This window comes from Podarcis melisellensis, assembly GCF_964234715.1.
Source record: "Podarcis melisellensis genome assembly, chromosome: 3".
NCBI classification, from domain to species: Eukaryota; Metazoa; Chordata; class Lepidosauria; order Squamata; family Lacertidae; genus Podarcis; species Podarcis melisellensis.
The window spans coordinates 34,614,171-34,629,807 of record NC_138530.1 but is presented as its reverse complement, the minus strand read 5'-3'; the positions used below and the strand labels follow the sequence as shown (position 1 = coordinate 34,629,807).

At 45.6% G+C, this 15,637-nt stretch overlaps 1 protein-coding gene and 1 long non-coding RNA gene across 6 annotated transcripts in view; both read right to left on the bottom strand.

Moving 5' to 3' along the window:
* LOC309365841 (uncharacterized protein) overlaps positions 1 to 15,637 on the bottom strand; it is a 62,676-nt gene that overhangs the window by 25,778 nt on the left and 21,261 nt on the right. The window lies entirely within an intron of this gene.
* Positions 9,810 to 11,946, bottom strand: LOC309366188. The gene is made up of 2 exons (XR_014166560.1): positions 11,258 to 11,946; positions 9,810 to 9,967 (listed from the first exon to the last, which is right to left on the bottom strand). It is a non-coding gene; the product is annotated as an uncharacterized lncRNA (long non-coding RNA).

Here is a 15,637-nt window from a genome sequence, read left to right as displayed (position 1 = left end):
AAGGGGTTCCCAGGGAAAATACGCCAAGCGGTTGGAGTGCTGTCCCAACCCATGCGTGCAACCAGCCAACTCTGAACATAATTTTCCTGGAAATGCCTGTATAAAACAAACTCGGGCTTTGTTCCAGCGCTGCTGTGAAAAGTATCATCAAGCTGGTATTTACTGGGCAAGCTCAGCGAAAGGAGGGGTTTGTGGGCACAGAGAGCAGGGGCAGAGGCCCTAGTGTAATAAATTAATAATAATAATAATAATAATAATAATAATAATAATAATAATAATAATTTTATTATTTATACCCTGCCCATCTGGCTGGGTTTCCCCAGCCACTCTGGGTGGCTTACAGCACATTAAAAATTGTTGTGTGTGTGTTTATATCTATATATCTACGTAGTGGACACACACACACATATAGTGGAAAGGCAGGTGATTACACAGAATCAAAGAAACTTGACGTTGGCATGTACTGTCTATAGCTGTTCAATGTAAATTTAAAAAAACCTCCCTCAGTATTAATTTGGTGAGATTCTGAAGAGACGGAAGCAGATTTCCCCTTACAAAAATGCCAGTACGAATACTATCATCGGGAGAAAAGGTCATCAGGTTTACAATATTTTTTTCTCCTTGCCACAAAACCACGGGCTTGTTTTGAAATTCCCCAGATGAGAAGGCATTTATTTTGTCACTCAAGGGCAAGGCCCAGCTCTCACTCCTGCTTGGCATCTCAAACTCCAGGTGGACACCAGAGGCCCAGGCGATGGGGGGAGAGAGAAACACCTGCATGGCAGTTTCAAGCTTGGGACTCTGAAAGCAAGACAAAATGCTGCTTTTAAAAAAAAAAAAAAAAAAAGAGAGAGAGAGAGAGAGAGAGAGAGAGAGAGAGAGAGAGAGAGAGAGAGAGAGAGAGAGAGAAAACAACTGCTGGGATCCCTTTACTCGCTCTTGAATGGAGCTCATCAAGCAGCGGCCTCTTCCCCCAGCATGTGGCCTTTGGGTCAGTGTCTAAGGGAGACACTGTGTGAGGGGGAAGAGCCAATAAACAGCTCTTGCAGCTTTTCAGTTTAGAAAACAGACAAGTAAGTGGGAACATGATAGAGCGGGCAGGGAGGCGTTCGGAACTCAGGGTCATCCAATGAAGCTAATCCACCGACATGAATGTCATTAAATGAGGTGGTGACAAATTCAAGGCTATCTATAGCCATTAGCCACAATGGCTATGTTCTGCGTCCACGGCTGGAGCCAGTGGCTGAGACTCACAAGTGGGGATTGCGCTCAGGCCCTGCTTGGGGGCTTCCCACAGTCATCTGGTTGGCCACTGAGAGAACAGGATGCTGGGCTTTTGGTCTGATCCAGCAGAGCTCTTCTTATGTTCTTATCCACAAATTCTTGTGTGCAACAGCACACAAGTCCCTCAGATCTGGGCAGGTTTTAGGCACATTGCTTTCTACTCGATGCAAATCAACCCAAATTAGCACCCTTTTTTCTCATCTGAGCAATAAACCAATCTTTCCTACTTCTTGGTGTGACGTGTTCTTTACTGGCTATGAAGGTGAATTTGGGTGCATTGGTTTTAAATGAGCACAAGTTCCGACACGTTTCCATTCCTCTCAGGGTGTAGGTTGGATTCATGTGCATGGTGGACATGTATGTGGATTCTGACATACACCGCCTAACATCCTGCTCTTATCACTGCTTCAACTCCATTTGCCAAATTCACTGTTTGCATCTTAGCATCTACATTAATTAACTGGCTTATAATTTACCCAGAGAGTATGATCTTTACAAGATTTAGGAGAAACAGAAATATATGCATCATACTTTGAACCTGACGTTTGGCCCCTGCACTTTCCCAATCTTCATTATATAAATGGCATTCTTAATTTCTTCCATCTGTAATGGTTTTGCAAGAATTTCCTTTTGCTGTGTATTTAAGATGTAGGAGAACCAACTGGGAAAAAAATGCTTTCAAAGTCACACACCATGTAGGATCATTATCCTTCCTATGTAATTTGGAGTAATACTTCTGAAACTCTTATTTTATTTCTTTTGGTACTGAACAGAACATATTATACTCACCTCTAACCAACAGCATATAGTTCTGACTTTTAAAAAATGAAGTCAATTATCTTATCCAGTCTCTCACCACTTTCCCAATATATTGGGTGCATACATGTTAATCCAAATTCTGCCCTAATTTAATTCATAATTAGCGTGCTGCAGATGTTTTCTATAAAGACCTGAGAAAAAGGATGTTACAAATTGATTTAGAAGAGAGACTTCGCTGTTTTCTGAAAATTCTCTTTCTGCAATGTTCTAATGCATTCCTTATGGAAGCCATATGCTTTAATCGTGCTTTGAATGTAGCCCTTACACACTTCCCATTCAATGTCACATGAAGAAGTTACAGCCCCATTAAGTTCAAAACATTCCTGAAGTCCAACACCTATCTGTATTTTACAATTTTCATCATTCAAAAGTCAAATATTTAAACACCGCAAACCAGAATTTCAAACCCCATCTGTTAGCTGCGTTGCCAAAAGATACTGGAGCATGATGTGGAACAACAATTGTATCACCACACTCACTGGGCAAAGAAACAACCAGATTGTGAACCAAAAGCAAATTTGGTGTACTAATGAGGAAAATGTACATGTTCTTTGGGATTACCGGTATGCCTTCTACCCATGATTTGCATTTGCCCCCAGACCTACACCGCAAAAGTTGAAGGTGGCAGCAGAAAGTTCTGACCAGTTGCTCATGTCACGGAAGAGCTGTCCTTCTCATGTGTCCTGCATGCCTTTCTTCTCCAAGTCTCATAAACAGGCTGCTGGGTCCCACCAGTTGTGCTTCTGGTGTTCCAGAATGTAAAAAGAGCCTTGCTCGATCGGAACAAATGCCCATCTAGGCCACATTCTCACCAGATGTTTAAATCACTATGGTACCACTTGAAACAGTCCTGGCTTCCCCCAAGGAATTATGGGAGCTGTGGTTTTTTAAGGGTGCTGAGAATTGTCAGGAGACCCCTATTACCCACCCAGAGCTACAATTATCAGACTGTAGTTTAACAATCAATCCCTCTTCTGGGAACTGCAGTTCTGGGATGGTAACTGGGCTCTCCTAACAACCCTCAGCACCCTTCACAAACTACAGCCCCCAGAATTCCTTGGGAGAATTTAAAGTGGTGTCATCATGGTGCATTAAATATATGGTGCCCTTTATGTGGTCCTAAGTCCCAGTATCCTGTTCTCATGGTCACCAACCAAATGCCCATGTGAAGCCTGTGAGCAAAACCCAAGCATAACTGCACTCTTCCAACCTGTGATTCACAGAAAGTAGTATTTCAAGGCATGTTGCCTTCAACAGTGGAGGCAGACCACCCAGTCCTGGCTACTAACTATAAGTTGGAAAGTTAAGAAGGGTTTCTTTCCCAGCTCCTCAGCTCAGTTTTCCCTCAAACCATTTCGCCACAGTGGTTTCCCCCAGCAAATTCTGAAAACAATAGCCCAAAGTCAGGCTGAAAACAAAGCCAGAGGTTTCCCTCATCCATCCTCGTTGTGCTGTTAACAGTTTCTATTTTAAACCAGGTGTTGGAACTGAATTTTCGACGTTCTGCTCCTGGCGCTGCCACAAGGGCATGTCATTGACGGTTCGACAGGATCCCCGCTGCTATTTCTCCACATGCAAGTCAGGCTGCAACCAAGTTTCCAAGTGCGAGAAATTCCAGAAGCCCACAGGCTTCAGCTGCAAATAAATTTAGGGGAGCAGCCCTAAGAACACTTAATCTGGTAATGAACCCCTTCGAAACGCAGCCAACTTACCTTCCAAGTAAACATGCATAGGTTCTACAGGTCTTAATGCTTAACCAAACTGAGGCTTTTCCAAGGCCTGCATCATAAATCTTTCTGTTACCAAAGCAGGCTCTTGTCTGAAATTGCGTTCGCTTCCTGTCTCTGCTTGGACTGGAGATAACTTAAAACAGTAGGTGTTGGCCCCATTCATTTTTAGTGCGTTACAAACCTGCCAAGAGCCCCGGGGGGAAAGGGATGTCCCATTTTTCCGGGCGAGATCATGGCGGCCATTTTGGTTGCTGCACTCTTGCCCCGGAAAAAGCATTTTTTCCAGGGCCGGAGGCAGGCATGGGTCATGCGACTCACCCAGAAGTGCATCCTGGGGGACACACATCCTGGTTTTGTGTCTCCAAAAGTTGGGCAGAATGCTGTGTGAGGAACCTGCAAGTCAGATTGGAGCAAATATGGGAAGAGAGGCACAAGAGTAGTTTTGCACCTCAAAGCCAGCAGACACAAGTTTTTGCTGGCAAAAATGGTCCCCAGGGAAATCCTCTTGGGCCAAGAGGCACTAAGTGTGGCCCTTTACAAACTACATACAACTACATTGACATAGATTTGCATCCCTTCCCCTGAGCCATTTCAACCCCCAGACAGAGTATTGTCTTATACAGATTAGCAGTGAGAAGCACACACAGCTTGCCTTGCAACTCTGAAGGGCCGTTGCAGCTTGTTCTCTCTTGCCTTTCCAGAGCTTTCTTCAGCTGCTGTCTCCACTTCTCAGGGAAGCAGCACAGCATTAGTTTATGTGCATGCACACAAATGGCATAACTGAAACAATATGAATCTCGCAAACTGTGGTACTATATAACCTTTAGAAGGCAGATTTAAGGTTTAATGTTTTATTATGTTTTAAAATATGCTGGAAGCCCCGCAGAGTGACTGGAGCAAGCCACGCAGATGGGCAGGGTACAAATAATAAGTTACTATTATTTTTTATTATTCGCTGCAGATGTGGGTAGGACCTGCATTCTTCCACCTGAGTCGCTGAGCTGGCAAGTTTTGATCCTACCATGAATTCTGAGTGAGAAGTACACAGACAGGCATTATGCCTGAACTGGGAATTCCAGTAATGAGCAGAAGGTGTGGGGAGTTCAGCACCCCGGCTGCCGATGTCCCTGTGGGCAGAAGCTCCAGCTGTTCCCAGAGAAAGGGGAGAAATTAGGGTCATTTTAAAATGTGAACCAAACACATTTGCACTTCCCCAAAACAACGCCAAAACCAAAACTCAGGCTGTTTCTGAAATTTACACTTCGCCAACTATTGCAAAGTAAGCTCCTGAACCAAATGTGTACGTTAGTGTCAAGGTGTGAAAAATGCATGTATTGGTGAAGATAACAAATATGCATTTTATTAGACAAAACAGCATAGAAAAATATATACTGGCAGAAATGCACACCAGACATTTTTGTGAGGATTTTTTAAAAAAATGAAACAGAAGTGTGGCAAGCTGAATTTAAGATTGAAAGAGAAATTGACAGAATTCTCCATGCCCACCAACTCTACCCACAGACTTCCCAGACTGAACCAAACACACTTTCAACCCCCCTTCAGACCTTCCCACAGCAGCACTGCCCTGTTCCCAGAGTTGCAATGAACACCTAAAGAGAGCTTAGGAGAGGCAGCATTCTATTAGCTGCCAACTTTTTTGTGTCATGGCTTTCCTGCTTTTTAACAGGTACAGAAATGCGGCAGGCAAAAAATAATAATAAAGAAATGCTATACTGGGAAAAGCCACATCTCAGAATTACGGTAGTAATTGCTGCTAGAAAGAACTGAAGCCCTGTTACAGACCAAAAAGTGAAAAAGGACAGGAACCCGCAGTTCTGTTCTGCAAGCTCAGTATGTCAAGCCTAAGTCCATCTCCTGCTTCTAAAATAAAAAGGCACACAGCACTGATTTTACGCTAGCACACTTTTAAATTGCTCCCACAGGCTTTTTCTGTTCACATGAGGAATCTGCTGCCTGGTTATCTTCACACCTGCTGCTATAGCAGCTGCACAGGGCATAGAACATGGAAACCAAGCAAGGGAAATTTTGCCATGCGAGGTGGAAACAGCCTGACTGCCTGTTCACTGTTTTAGAACCTTACCAATTTGTTAAAGCAAAGTTTTTCAGTAAAACCAACCTGCGGGAGTCACTGCCTTTTGTGCAGGAAACCCTGACCCCCAACCTCATTGGAGCAAGTTTTACACTGAAGATATGCTGCTGCTGCTGCACAGGCAGAATGGCTGCAGAATCCAATGGAGGGAAACATAAAGCAAAAAAGGCAAAAAAGTTATTAAAAAGGTGAGCAATCAGGGATTGCCACCACCCATGGAGGGAAACAGTGAACTTCACTGATGGGGGCATCTCCCCAGCACTACATACAATGCTGGGACACCCCAGTCCTCTAGTCCCAGTGGTACAGCCTGCCAGAGAGACAGGGGTTCGAATCTTCCCCCCCCCCCTATGTTATTCACACACTGTTTCAGAGCACAGAGCACATCACACACAAAGGATGGGGAAGACGCAGTGTGGCACCAACATAGGGGCAAGAAGCCTACAGAGAGAACACAAGTCAACGTCTGCTGTACTTGTGCATCACATGACACACTTTTCTCAGCAGAATTGAGAATGTTCTCTCACAGCTATAAGCAGATCTGCCAAGAGGAGAGAGGGAGGAGGCGGGACTCGCGAACTAAGCAAGACTTTTCTGTGTTTCCAGGATCTCTCAACTTAGTCTTACCCAACACCCCTGCCGGTGACAGTTGTTAGGAACAGAACACAGAGCTAAGCAGTAACACACCCAACCCACAAAAGGAGAGCCAGTGAAGAACAATAGGAAATAGCTCCTGCCCACCGCTCTCTCCGTCCCTGTTAAATGTTGTGTCTGGCACACAGCATGCTGGGGGTTAATGCCTGGCTAGGGATGGGAGCAGCTGCAGTGTGGTGGGCAAATGAGGTCAGGCCACCAGACAAAGTGGCTATTGTGAGGCCAGAGGCTTCTGTTTGATGGCCTCCCACCTACCATTTCACCACGTGGCAAACTGGAGCAGGCCAGGGAGGGTGTGTGCAAATATTTGTGTGTCTGTGCGCACACGCTATATATATATGCGTGCATACGCATGCTCAAAGAGAGAGGGCCAAATACATATTATTTGCCTGCAAGCAATTGGCTCAAAGAGGAGAATTCTTTTCTGAGTTTCTTCCTCCCTCCCCATAGCCAATCCTAAACACAGAAGAACAGCTCCCCACTGTCAGATCCTTTTGCTCCCAGTTACAATTTATGACAGGCATAAGTTGCACAACCTGTTAAGGTGTGACAGGAGAGCTCCTCCCTCTGATCTTTTTTTTTTAACCTACATTTCCATCCCACCTTTCCTTCAAGTTGATCAAGGTGGTGTAAACAGAGCACCACACCTCCCCCAGCAACCTTGTGGGGCAAGTTGGAGACAGCAAATGACCCATGATCACCAAAAGAACTGCATGGCTGAGTGGTGACTTGAACCTTGGTCTCTCAACTCTTTAGTCCAGCACTCTGGCCACTATGCTATGCAGAGAGGGCACTTTTTGTGGGTTTGCATTAGTGGCAGTCAGATTTTATTTTATTTTATTTTTTACAGATGTACATCTTTTCTTCAAACTATGGAATTCACAACAGCAAAACACACATCTCACGGACAGCCAGCCCCAATGCCAGTGAACTAGAGGCCTCTATTTTCTGATTTCTTTTTCTCTAACAACTCTAAGAGCTGTGTTTGCCACTGAATGTCCATGCAGCAGACTAGGACTGGCTGAACCCTACCGCCATCATCATAATCATCACAATTTCCTGCTCTTAAAGCAGCTTTAAGTCAACAGTCAATGAAATACACATTAATAAAACAATAAAACAGTTACACACAAGGCAACTGCCATTAAGCAACGTTTCTAAAGGTAAGCAGATTTTTAAAGGTACATTATGGGGCAGGAAATGCGTTCCCCAGGTAGGGAACTGGATCTGGCTGGGGTGGCCAATTCCTTATCTCTCCCCCATCCCCCGGGGCTAAGCTCGACAGGTGGGCAGGACAATCTACCTGACAGACCGCTGACATCACAATGGCATCAGGTGACCCATTTCTTCCCCAAGTCTGTGAAATCAAACAGTGTGGACGAAGGTATCCTGCTTTGCAAACCCTGATAAGCAAGAGTTGGGGCTCGCAAAGCACCATGCAAGTGCTGCCAATTGGCTGTGCCTGCAAATCCCCTTTTGGCCCAACCGTTTCTTATTTTAAGTCATTGCATTTCTATCCCACCTTTTCCTCCATGGAGCTCAAGGTGCGCTGTTGTTTTGCTTTTGGCTTAGCTATTTATTTTGTGCTTTTATCCTGTATTTTTATCTTGGCGAACCTCCCTGAGATCTTCAGCTGAAGGGTGGTAAATTTAAAGAAAGAAAGGTTCTCTCCCCTTCGCATTTAATCCCCACAACAACCCTGTGAGGTAGGTTAGGCTGAGTGTGAGCGATGTCACCCTTCATGGGGGAGTGGAGATTCAAATCCTGGCCTTCCTGGCCCTCGTCCGGCACTCTAACCACCACACCACACTGGCTTTAGCTTTACAGTGGTTTCTTTTGAAGTGTTGGGGGCGCTAGAAGTCTCTTAAATGCTATAACAAGCCTTGAGCTGAGCTATCTATACCTATCTCATATTAAGAGGCCTGTCTCTCAGCATCAGGGCCCAGCTCCAGCTTTCGAGGGACCCTGGGCAAACTGTCCTCACAGTGCCCTGTCCCCTTCTCTGTCAGTGGGTGCTGGTGGGCAATGAAAATCTCTTAAGGAAAATTTATTATCCAGGGGGCATAGTGGCAAAAATGTAGTCTTCCCAAAATTAAGGCAATGTAATTTCATTCATAGGAAACCCTAGTGGTCCCTACCAGAAGATCCTCCCTACAACAGCTACTGCAAAGGGGGATTTTGAACCTTTGTGAGGACTAGCCCATTTATAAAGATAAAGGGTCCAGTTGTGACCGACTCTGGGGTTGCGGCGATCATCTCGCTTTATTGGCCGAGGGAGCCAGCATTTGTCCACAGCTAGCTTCCGGGTCATGTGGCCAGCATGACTAAGCCACTTCTGGCAAACCAGAGCAGCGCACGGAAATGCCGTTTACCTTCCCGCCAGAGTGGTACCTTTTTATCTACTTGCACTTTGACGTGCTTTCGAACTGCTAGGTTGGCAGGAGCAGGGACCGAGCAACGGGAGCTCACGGGAATCCCGTGGGGATTCGAACCGCTGACCTTCTGATTGGCAAGTCCTAGGCTCTGTGGTTTAACCCACAGCGCCACCCACGTCCCTTAGCCCATTTAGTTTTCCTAATTATTTCCTAGGGACACAGGTGGCGCTGTGGGTTAAAGCCTCAGCGCCTAGGACTTGCCGATCAAAAGGTCGGCGGTTCGAATCCCTGCGGCGGGGTGCGCTCCCGCTGCTCGGTCCCAGCGCCTGCCAACCTAGCAGTTTGAAAGCACCTCCCGGTGCAAGTAGATAAATAGGGACCGCTCACCAGCGGGAAGGTAAACGGCGTTTCCGTGTGCAGCTCTGGCTCGCCAGAGCAGCGATGTCACGCTGGCCATGTGACCCGGAAGTGTCTCCGGACAGCGCTGGCCCCTGGCCTCTTAAGTGAGATGGGCGCACAACCCCAGAGTCTGTCAAGACTGGCCCGTACGGGCAGGGGTGCCTTTACCTTTACCTTTAATTATTTCCTAGAGCCTCTACCATAACTAATGCAAGCAAATGCTCTTATTCAACAATAATTAAATTGTGTAAAAAAGGGGGGGTACCCTCCAGCAGGCATTTCTCCCTCAGAGATTAAATTTATCATTCCTATTCCAGGCCACACCATTGCTATGCTGGCTGGGGATGTTGGGGATTTATAGTCCAAAACAGCTGGAGGGCACCAGGTTGGGAAAGGCTGATCCTACAGCACAGCAGCATAAATGCCTAAGTGTCAGTCAATCTTCACATGCCGCTATGTTTATTTTTGCCGTATTAGGCTCATTTGTATAATATGCAAACAAGTCAGCTTTTTGCATCAATAAGAAGCGTTGTTTTGAACCATCAGCAAAGACGACGAACGGGGTGAAGAGTCTGTTTAATATCATTAGGAGCTTCCTGAGGATGACAGCAGAATAATAATTAATTAGAAAGAGGAAACATTATGGACCATCCCGTCGTTCTCCAGTTTCCATCTCTGCTATCTTGTTCCCACTGAGCATCACATACATATCGAATGACACACAGGGGCCCACGGGAGCCATAGAGGGGCTAATGGGATAAAGGGATCTTGCTCTCCAGTGATTTGATCCACTGACGCAACATATAATTAAACGGCTGCGATTGGAGAGGGTTTTCTCCCTGATGCTCACCAGCTAATTGCTTGACTGCCTGTAGTACGCCTGATGCCAGGTAGTGGGGTCAGCTACATACAGTGGTACCTCGGTTTAAGAACAGCCCTGTTTACGAACTGTTCGGTTTACAAACTCCGCAAAACAGTAAGTAGTGTCCCAGTTTGCAAACTTTACCTCAGTCTAAGAACGGAAGCCGAACGGTGGAAGGGCACCGGCGGTGGGAGGCCTCGTTAGGGAAAGCGCGCCTCGGTTTAAGAATGGTTTTGGTTTAAGAATTAACTTCCAGAACGGATTAAGTTCGTAAACCCAGGTACCACTGTATTCGGAGCCTGTTTTACTAGGCCTTAAAAATAGCTTTGGTGTAGCGCTGTGCTTCTCAAAGGAGACAAACTCCAGAAGCTCCTTCAACGGGAGATTCTGCTGTCACAAATAGATGTGGACTCAATTCAAACTAGGTTTGGCCTTAGCAAGCAATAGCCGAGAACCATCATAAGGAAGCACTCCTTCTGTTAAAGCGTGCCCATATCTGTTGCCCCCATGAGCTCCGAACCTCTTGAAATGGCTGCATTTCCCCCCCTCCAATAATGGGTTTGTGTAAGTGCAAGGTCTCCCCCCCCCCCCAAAAAAGGACTTCTTATTCCCAAGTCACATTTCATGTATCGTGGACAAAGGAGAGAGATAAAGTGCATTTTTCAGGGGGAGGAAGGCAGAGCTGGCCCTCCAGCCATTGGCTGCAAGGTTAACTGGAGTAAGTTCTTCTACGGCTTGGGTTAAAAATCAGAATCAAAGAGGAACTTAGGGTCATAATGTTCCTCGCACATCAAAGGTAAGCATTACGAGTTCTCAATAATAATAGTCAAACTTGTGATTTATGAACTTCAGTGTCATCTCAACCCCAAATGCTGGGATGGGTGAGCTATGACAGGGTATACCAGAGGAGAGAATCTCTGTCAATGAAACACAGCGGGCGTTATAAATTCTGAAGGAAACTGTGCCCCTGAGAGAGGTGAATGGAAATTTTGCCTTCAACATCAGCAGATCATAGCACTCTTACCAACAATGTTTAGCTGCTCTCACTCTGCGTTTTTTATTTCCCTGTGACAATGGCATGTTCACAAAAGGCTGTATGCTTGGGAAAATAAATTGAAATCTTGCAATGTCCTCAGCACCATCTCCGCTCACACAGAAGTCAGTCATTCAGTGGTAAGTCGACTGCCAAACGCTTGAGGAAATCCCTCCACACACACACACCACACACGCCTGCCAAAGTTTCTTTATGTAAATATAAGGAGTCCATTCACTAATTCACATCCACCCAAACTCCTGATGACTTCTACAACAAACACTATAGACGAGCATATTGGAGCCAGATTTCCAGTGTATAAATAGGTTCTTCAACAGACAACAGAAACTTTCCAGAGCTGGGTTCAATTCCATATTAAATATTCCACTCATTTGTAAAGGACCATCTCATTTTAAATTGTGCCTCTTTATCTCAGCTATCAGGGCAGTTCATAGCATTACAAAACAGCAACAAGATATAGAACACAACATAATTAAAGACTGGCTCACACTTGACAGGAGCCTTCACACAAACATATTTGAAGTACATAGACTTCACCAGCCAGATACATAGGCACCATTTGTAGGAATCTATCCTGTCTTATGGGGAGTTCTGAGAAATGCATCTAGGGCAGGGATGGGGGACCTATGTCCCTCCAAATGTTGCTGAACTACAACACCCATCAAACCTGATATTGGCCATGTTGGCTGTGGCAACATTTGGAGGGCCACAGGTTCCCCATCCTTGATTTAGGGGCCGCCACCGGGTATTATTTGATCCCAAAGTAAGCAGAGTATTGCCATCAGCCCTGGAAGAAGCCGAGGATCATGGAGACGTCCACAACAAAACTTATCCTTCATGGGTGCACCACTGCTTAGGAAATCTGTTTTGCATTGGTTTTTGTCACATCTTTCTCACTTCCTACATTGACTGATCACAGGAAAACAAAACGGGAAAACTTGAAGGTATATTAAAAAACCAAGCCAAACACCATCTGCCAAAGAAAAAGGGTTTCCTGTTTTTTTTAATAATAATAATAGTAGTCCTGGAACACTTCTGTAGGATTGCCCTGAAGGTCTGGGTTCCGGAGTTGGATGCACATGAAATGTTAGACCTAACATGCCAGAGTGAACATACTACACCAGCCCTACTGGCCCAGCTGGGTTGGCCACCAGTAAGATTTAGGACAGGAAGCTTGGACTCTCCCAATAATTCATTTGCCAACATTTGCTTAAATGATGAAGAAGCCGTTCCTAATTTCTGAAGTCATCGAGATAACCCATCTCTAGCTGCATTCCCCATGGCTTTAACAAACAGAGCTAACAGCTTGTTTGGCACACAAGCGCACATTCAGTCTAACCCAAGCAGTTGTGGATACTGACATACAAGCACTCTAAAGAATGGGCGCATTGTTTACGTGGATTAAAACAAGGAGCACTGTGTGTGGAGTGGCTTGAGTGAATTGCAGAGCAGGTTGGAGAGTGTTCACACCCTCAAAGTACTGAGGACACACCACTCTGGCACCACCCGGATGCCAGAATATGTGCAACAAGGGCCGTCAGCGTGACCTTTCCTTCTGGACGACAGCCAGAGCAGCAGCCCAAAACTAATACCCTCTTACCAGGCTGCTGAGCTCAAGAGTCAAAAGGTGGCCACAAAGCCGGGAAAGATTCCAGTGAGCAGGCCAATTCCATTAAAAAAAAAAACCCCTGGTGGCTTCAGCTTCAGAAGTATTATTTATTGCCAGATGCTGGGATCTCTCTTACAGGACAGTGCTAGCGAATCAAGACTGCTTTCCTCAGAAGTTTCCAATTGTATCATTTTCCTGCAATTAACCAATGCAGTGGTACCTCAGGTTAAGTACTTAATTCGTTCCGGGGGTCCGTACTTAACCTGAAACTGTTCTTAACCTGAAGACCACATCAGCTAATGGGGCCTCCTGCTGCCGCTGCGCCGCCGGAGCACAATTTCTGGTCTCATCCTGAAGCAAAGTTCTTAACCTGAAGCACTATTTCTGGGTTAGCGGAGTCTGTAACCTGAAGCATATGTAACCTGAAGCTTATTTAACCTGAGGTACCACTGTAATTTCCTTCCATCTGATGGGACATCCCACTTGTGCAGGCCAAAAGCCAATCTAGACCAGCACTATGTTCTCACAGCAGCCAACCAGGTCCCCAAAGGAGGCCCACAAGCAGCACCCAAGCACTAGAGCACTTTCCCCACACCTTTGGGTCCTAGCTGGAGATATATATATATATATATATATATATATATATATACATTCGATCCATAAGGTGGTTGTGGTCTCCCTCCAATTTCCTGACCTCCCATGATCCGCTCCTTCAAAATTAAACAGTTCTGTTATGATCTGAGGGCCTAACCTTTTCTCTTCCTCCTCAACCAACCCAGAAGAGCTCAAGCCAGGCCTGACCTAGCCATTTAGGAGAATGAGATGGGGAAATACCATTTTTGGATGTTCCTGTTGGAGGAAAGCAAGCACAAGTCCCTACCACTAAAGTCTTGCACATTAAGTAGAAAACAGGCCAGGCAGACTAGATCGTCTTTGCTTTTGTTTGTTTGTTTAAACACATTCAGGTGTTTTCTGTACTATTAATAATAGAAATGTAGAGTTGGCAGGGAACTCAAGAGTCATCTAGTCCAACTTCCTGAAATGCAGGAATCACACCTAAAGGATCCATGACAGATGGCCATCCAACCTCTGCTTAAAAACCTCCAAGAAATGAGAGGCCACCACTTTCTGAGGTGGTCTGTTCCATTGCTCTTGCCATAAGAAAGATATTCCTAATGTTTAGTCACAATCTCCATTCTTGTTATTTGAATCCATTGGTTTGGTTGGGTCCTACCTGCTTGCTCCAGCTTTTAAGAGTAACCCTGCTGCTGCTCCTGTTAAAAATATGACTGGTACGGGGAGGGTTACAATTCTCTGTTAATCTGGCTATGCTACAGCTACCTGTTAAAGGCCCTTGAATCTAACTCTTCTGGCTCCTCTTCATCTGTTTATACTGCAAGATCAGCACCAGCCTACTTCATCTGTTAAGAGGAAGAGCAAGCGCTCACCAGGGCTTCTGTTGAATTTCTGGAATTTTGCTCCTTCCTCTCCCCACTGACCAGATGCCAAGTAGACCGTCCTCTTGCAATTTTGAAGAGAGTTGCAACAGCAAAGAGAAATTCCAGCAGGTGACAAAGTTTCTCTTCCGCTGCATCACAAATTGTGGCTTTCAAAACGTCATCTTCTACACAATTTATTACTTCTTTATTTTTGTTATTACTGATTCCCTTTAATCCCCACTCTCCACCGTCTGGTTCCAGGATGGGTTACTTACACCCATTTAAAATCCAGTATTAAAAACATTAAAAACAAATGACAGTCACAGGAATGGGCTGGGTCCTTTAAAAATCTCTCTCTCAGGTGTCAAAGCCCAAGGCAAAGAGGTGCATCTTCAGCATATAGTGGAAACTATATGCAGTCGTACCTTGGCTCCCAAACGCCTTGGGAGTCGAATGTTCTGGCTCCCGAACGATCGGAAACCAGAAGTGATTGTTCTGATTTTCGAATGTTCTTTTGGAAGCCAAACGTCCAATGGGGCTTCCAATTGGCTGCAGGAGCTTCCTGCAGCCAATCAGAAGCCACGGTTTTGATTCCAAACATTTCAGAAGTTGAATGGACTTCTGGAATGGATTCTGTTTGACTTCCGAGGTACGACTGTACTGAAGGTGTAAGATGCACCTCTGTCGAGAGGGAATTGCACAGCCTAGAAGCTGCCACAGAGAATGCTCTCTGCCACCACAACCTGAACTTTTGAGGGTGGTGGAACTACCAAGAGAGCCCCCTCTGCCAATACCAACACTTGAGAGGCTCTATAGGGAAGGAAATGGTATTTCAGGTGTTTGAGGCCTACACAGTTTAAGACTTTAAACGTTAATGTGAGTACCTTGAATTGGGCCTGGAAAGAAACTGGCAACTATGACAACTACAGGTGCTCTTCTGCCCCTTTGCAACGGCCATCACCTCAAGTCAACCAAAACAAGTTGTCTGATCTCTCTCACACACACACACCATCTGCCTTCTGTCCTACAGCACTTCCCCACAGGCTCCCCTGAAAAGAAGAGTCTGCCCCCTCCATCCAGAAGCAAGCAGCGGCCCTGGGCTTTCTGGGACACGAACACAAAGGCCTCATTAAAATGCATGTGGCTGGCAGCCTGTCCCGGGTGTAATTAGGACGTTGCCCAAGGACAGCGATCAAGGGGTGGAAGAGAGACCACTGAATACGCTGTAGATGTATCAGTGCCTTTGTACGCAAGCCAAGCTGTTTCAGCCCCATTTAAACAAAAACAAAATGGAAAGGGACC